The sequence below is a fragment of the Echinops telfairi genome, unplaced genomic scaffold (genome assembly GCF_000313985.2).
Source record: "Echinops telfairi isolate 266 unplaced genomic scaffold, ASM31398v2 ScPeMD7_7467;HRSCAF=8505_0, whole genome shotgun sequence".
NCBI classification, from domain to species: Eukaryota; Metazoa; Chordata; class Mammalia; order Afrosoricida; family Tenrecidae; genus Echinops; species Echinops telfairi.
Genome location: NW_022111367.1, coordinates 9,990,672 through 9,997,235, shown reverse-complemented (window position 1 = coordinate 9,997,235; position 6,564 = coordinate 9,990,672). Strand labels below are relative to the sequence as shown.

Here is a 6,564-nt window from a genome sequence, read left to right as displayed (position 1 = left end):
CAGGACCAGTGGTGTGAGTGGCGATGCTGCAAGGGTAGAGCGAGAGTGGGTTTGGAAAGAGGGAGCCGATTACAAGGATCTACATGTGACCTCCTCCCTGGGGGAAGGACAACAGAAAAGTGGGTGAAGGGAGATGTTGGACAGGGCAAGATATGACAAAATAATAATTTATAAATTATCAAGGGTTCATGAGGGAGGGCGGTGCGGGGAGGGAGAGGAAAATGAGGAGCTGATACCAGGGCTTAAGTGGAGAGCAAATGTTTTGAGACTGATGAGGGCAATGAATGTACAAATGCGCTTTACACAATTGATGTATGTATGGGTAGTGATGAGTTGTATGAGCACCTAATAAAACGATTAAAAAATAAAATAAAATAATAAATAAACTGGGAAAAAATACGAGCTGTTAAGAGCCCCCAATAAAATGACTTATATATCTTGAAGAAAAATAAAGTTCCTTCTCTTATTTTCCCCTCCCATTGAAGACCACTAATACAAGGCGAAGTCATAATTGATAGAAGCACTTGCTTTATATTTTAAAAAGTACATTTACCTGATCATAATATAGAAAAGAATTTATAAACCCCTTTAATAAATATGATCAAAAGTATGTTCTGAGTTCTGAACTTTGAGGGCTTTAAAGCGGAGATGCCACGGGCCATGGCGGTGGAGTGTGGTGTGAATGACAACATGGAGGGAAGGAAGAGACTCTCACAAGGAAGCGGTCCTAAGGACTTCAGGCGCAGGAAAACCAGGGAAGGCAAACACCCAGACCATCCTTGTTCCAAGAGGAAAATAGTCTGGGAGGAGGGGAAGGAGCGAGGGGAGAAGAGGGAGCTGGCGGGCTGGGGGCGGAGCATCCCCATCATTCAGGGCCCTTACTTGGACATTACATTAAAAATGTGAAAAAGTCTTAGTGTGCTCATGCGACCACAGGTAGAGCCGAGAACATGACTTTGGGTATCCGGTCTTTGATTGAGATGAAATGAAATAATGGGCTAGGTAAGGCTCTCTAGTCCTGCTCTGGAAGTTTCCATTCTACCTCAGGAGACAGAATGAATGATAACTAGTATCATGGAATGGCGTTTGCAGTGATTAAAGCCAAGAAGGTTTTGGGGGGAGGACAGCAAGGCATGTAAAGGAGGGAATTGGGGAGGAGGGAGAAATGTGGGTGACAGCTGAGAGGCTGTGGGCGCAGGGACACGCAATGCCAACGCCTGCCTCGTTATGCACACACCAGGAAGAAGATGGCTGAGAAAAAGATACAAATGTGAATTCACGTTTTGTTTTGACTGAATACTAGCCTCAGTCTTCAGGGGGGACTCATATTGAGACCAAATTGAAACGGAATTTATGGTGGCGATATCTTTTTCATAAGCTGAACCCTGAATTCTGATCGCCGCTCTACCACTGCTGTGCTGGCTTTCAGTTTATTCAGTTGAAAGCTGAAAGGATTTGACTAACAGATTTCTGAAATTTTACCCAGCTAAAGAAATTCTTGAAATAAAAAAAACAGAAACAAACAAAAGAACAGTCTGCAAAAAAAAAACCAGAATAAAAATATTTTGATTAAAATATTCTTACGGATATGTTATAAATTACACAATTTTGAAAGTTATATTTAACCTATATATAAGACCTCCTGCCTTCTTTTGCTACTAAAATATATTTGTTACTAAGATATCGTTTAAAAATACTACACACTAATAATAATTTATAAATTATTAAGGGTTCATGGGAGAGGGGGGAGGGCGAAGGGAAGGGGGGAAAGGAAAATGAGCTGATTCCGGGAACCCAAGAGGAAAGCGAATTTTGGGAATGATGAGGGCAACAAATGTATAGGTGTGCTTTACACAATTGATCAATGTATTGTGATGAATTGTATGAGCCCCAATACATTGATTTTTAAAAATACTACATGCATGGAGCGTGTATATAGTGTGTGCATGTGTATCTATATGTCACATGTATGTGTTATGTCTCTTCATCTTTTGTTGTCACTTTCTTGTACCATTAGAACATTCTTGATATAAATATACAATAAAAAGAGTTATTAAATACTGTTTAGATATCTGGTTTCCAAGTTCCTGACAGTAGTTAAAATATATTTATGTATCTATATATATGAAATAGAATATGAGTATCACTAGAATTTTATGACCTTAAAGTGCTTAAAAATTTTATGATATGTTTTCAATCGACCCAATCTCGAAGTGGTCACTGCCAACACCTTTAAAGGCACTGGACGTGGATACAGTCAAAATTATGACATAGTTCTGCAAATGTTAGTGAGCAAGGAAAGAAGGGGGGTGTCATGTCTTAAATAAACTCCCTTCATCTTTTATTATCACAGAAGTCAGCTCGTGGTGATTTTAGCATGATTGCTTACAAATGCGGTGGCGAGGATGCACGGGTGTGGGAGATGACACTGTCGGCTAGTGGGACCAACCTTTTTCAGTTGACAAGGACAGCAACCGAATCTTTAGATGGTTTATTTGATCTGTGTGAAAGAGAGGCAGTAGGCTTTCTGGCACTTGAATAGGCGGAAACGGTATTTTTGGCTCGAGAGATTTCTGGCTTCTCACAGGGAGACTTCTAGAAGGCTCCCGGACCAAACAGTATTTCTTTTGTAAAGCCTGGCATTTGGAAACACAATGAAAGGTGTGGGAGCCGTCATCAGACACCTAGAAAAATAATTTGCTTCTGACATTTGAGGTGGTGGTAGAAATTCATTACTGTTTGCAATTTTCTAGTTAAAGAGACATAAGGGGAAAAAAAACCCAGCAAAGAAAACCCATTCTTTTCCCCCCCTATCTTTTTACATTAAAATATAAATTCCTACTTAATATTCCAGTAGTGGATTTGCTTATTAATGTAAATTTACTAATTTGTATCCTCTCAAGAATTAAATGAGAAGGTTTCAGTAATGTGTGATGTTTACAGTGTAATATCAAGTAATGACCTTGTTTTGACCTTCATAATTATTGATTGAACCTAGATCTTAAAGGTAAACTCTTCATCCACTTCTTTGAGCCCTTATCTAGCTTGCCAAACTATAAGGAATGAAAAATATTGAAAAAGTGGATGAAATTCCCCCAAAGCGGAGTCCAGCACTTAGAGCAGCCATAGAAGAAAGAGCCCATCGAGCAGCAGAAATGAAGCCGTCTTGGCTGCAGCTGAATGCTACAGAAATAACACTGGTCTAGCAAAGGACCTCCAACAACTATCCATCCTTACTCTTTTTTTAACTTTTTTTTACGAAAGTCTCCACTTGAAAAGAAATAGTACGTTTGTATATTAAAATTTCTGGTAATTAGTGATCACGTACAAAGCGATGTACTCTCCGTATGTCACTGTTGCCTCCAAAGTGACGAATAATATTGAGGGAAAGAGCACTACGTTTGTACGTGGGGCACTCAGGAGAGTCCACATTGCCGTGTGTCAGTATACAGACAGAATAAGTATGTATATGTACACAGAATAAATATGTATATGCTTATTCATAAGCAAGTGACAGCTTCTCTTGGTAGCAGTTATACTCACTGCCTTCTTAAATATTCCTTTGTAAATTATTTTTTGAACCATATACAAATTTCTTAGTTAATGAAAAATAACTGTAAAATACTGCTATAAATAATATTTAAAAAATAATTCTAAATCCAGTTCTTAACTCGGTTTTTTCAAATACTTTTGAATTGACTATTGAGTCTTAAAAAGAGGGTAAAACGAGCAGGGCTGACTTTTAGGTTGGTGCTCTATAAATTTAAAAAGAAACATGATGGAAGCGTTTTACATTTTACCAAATAATTGGAAGCTAAAAAATTAATAATATGCAGGTTTTACCTCACACTACATTTTTTCTTAAAGGATAGAAAAAAGAATAAGGTAGATATCAGCCAAATTGGAAATACTTTAGTTTGTGAGAATTAAAATAGACACATAGGTTGTGTGGAATATTTAATAACTTTCCAGCAAATTTTGATAAAAGATGATCTACAACACCTAATGCCAGTCTACATACATACTAATTATTAATGAGGACTGCTGTGCCAAACAAGTATTTTTGTTTGAAAATATCTGTTTCCTAAAACAAAGCAGTCACGAGGAATAGCCTCTCCAATACTGAGAGATTATAGGAGCTGGTTATTATCTTTTAATGTAAAATGTTTCCCACTCAACTTTAAACGAGCAGCATCAAATTTTATTTCCATAGAACTTCTAATTTAAAAAAAAATCTGTATACTCCAGACTCAATCTTTGTAATTTATCTGATAATGATCTGAATCCTAACAAATTAAGTAGTCCCAGGATTTTTATTTGGAAGGGACAGAAAAAAAAAAGGTAGAATGTCTATTATAATTACTACTACTACTACTGATTATTATTTCTTTAGGGAACACAAATTGCCCAGCATTTTACCTACTATGTGAACTTGTGCTATATGTTTAGCTTTCGGGAAGGATATAATTTAAGACGGGAGCAGGAGGCAGTAGAGAAAGCGAAGCTACATAACGTTTTCCTCTTGGATCATTTCTACTTAAAAGCATTATTTGTGTGAAATTTTCATCAGATGAGGGAAGAAAGGTCTTTTAGAAATATATGCCTGTCTCCCTAGGACACACACCTTGCGTTTCCCATCTTTAAACGTCCCCTGTGCTTGGACAAAGTATCAGGGTGTTCATGTTTTCCCTAGTGATTCCCATTTGAAATAAAACAGATTAGATGTTTGTTGGAAGCAATACTTTATATGACCAAGCAACCTATTTATACTAAGTCTTTATAAACTGAACCTACATTATTTAAACCCCAAGATCCCCTCAAGACTCTGAGTCACCTACCTGCAGACCCAATTTCTGTGACCAGCCAATTTATAGGCAAACTGAAAGAAACATGCTAACTGGATAAAATAACCATATGTCCCCACTGGAAGCCCCATTACTTGAGTCGTTTAAACCTTGCTGGACAAAGCACCGAGAGCATTTGCTGTAGGAAACAAACCTACACTAATGGGGTAGGGAAGGAATGACCTAATAGTCAGTCACCCCTTGGCTTTAATTTCTACAGTTGCTACACTGTTGTGAATGCTTATGGCCCAATAAGAGGGCGTTTCTTATTTAAGAGCAGTTCGCAATTTAACATGTAAGTTGCCATCACCAGAAAGCCTGGCTCCTTTGGGACAATTTTCCCTGGCCACCACCCTTTCCAAATACAATGGGAAAGTCTTGTTTCCAACATTCAAGAACTTTCGGGCCATTGACATAAGAGTGTTTTTAGGCTGAATTTTGTTTGCCAGCTATTGAAATTTAGGGTAACCTTGCTCTCATCGCTGCTTCTCCCCTCCCCCAGCAGTTTACAGTGACAGGTGGCCTCTTTGATGGTGTCCAATGTGAAGCCCATGTTAGACTTTGCTACTGGACGCAGTGCTGGTCCAGATTGGAACTCTGCTAGGTTTCTCATTTGAATGTCCCATCTCCTACCTCAGCTTATTATGGATTTGCAAAGGAAGTATTGTTACATGCTTACCCTCCGCTGGCATTAGGTGCACACCAGAGACACAGCAATCTTTCCTGAGTCTGTGCACAGGCAGGCCCCGAGAGGGGAGTCGATGAGGCTATTTGCAAGTTTGAAGGCAGGCATACATAGGCAAAGATCTGCGTTTATTCATGCAAGATCTAGAATTTTTGGTTAAGATGAAGAAATTGATCTAAAACATCATGTTAACATAAAATATTTTTCGATGAAATGCAATCATTTTCTGATGGCCACAGACGAAAGGGATGATGTTAAATCAAATGGGAAGTTTCTAATTTCACATATTCTGCTTTGATACAAAGTGCAGGCAAAGATGAATGAGTGTGTGCACGCGCACATATGCTCGCATGTTCATGTGCATGTTGAGAGTGGAAGGCGGGTATCCATAGGGGAAGGAGAGAACAACCGTTTCTAATATTGTTCCTCACTCTAGCAAGCCCCTGGATTTTCAGGTGGCTTGACTGTCAGTGAAAAGTGCTGGTGACACTTCTCCCGTTGATGGTCCAGGTTCACTGCTGAAAAGTAAGGTTTTTTCTTTTGTTTGGAACCTTAGAGCTGTGGTCATTTTCCAGTAGTCTTTCCCTTGTGCATGGTTTTGTACTGTGGACATCAAAAGGTCACCTCTCCTGTTAAGTAACAGGCCAACTTTTGGAGAGTCAGTCTAGGATAAGCTTATAAAATGCAACTTTTCCCCCTTGCCACTTAAAAAGTGGCAAACGGTATTATTGCAAATAAGCTTTAAGATAATTAACTGACAATGCTGCAACTAAGCATAAAATCTTCCTTCAGGCGACACCTAATTTAAGTGTTACTGGCACAAAGTGGAGACAGATTGTGCATCACCACTGCAATATTTACATAGCAGAAACCCACAGAGCAGGAAACGCGAGACTCAATGGTGCACTAAATTAGGAGCAACCCGATTCCAGTGTTAATTTATCCAAATCTCAGCTCCAGAAATTGGTACAAACACATGTACAGCCTCCCACTCTGAAACGAGTAAACCTGAGGAGATTTTTGTACTCCCCCCCC

At 38.9% G+C, this 6,564-nt stretch overlaps 1 protein-coding gene across 1 annotated transcript in view; it reads right to left on the bottom strand.

Annotated features, from left to right (window-relative positions):
- The window catches only part of CLYBL (citramalyl-CoA lyase), a 259,438-nt gene that overhangs the window by 15,455 nt on the left and 237,419 nt on the right, over positions 1-6,564 (bottom strand). The window lies entirely within an intron of this gene.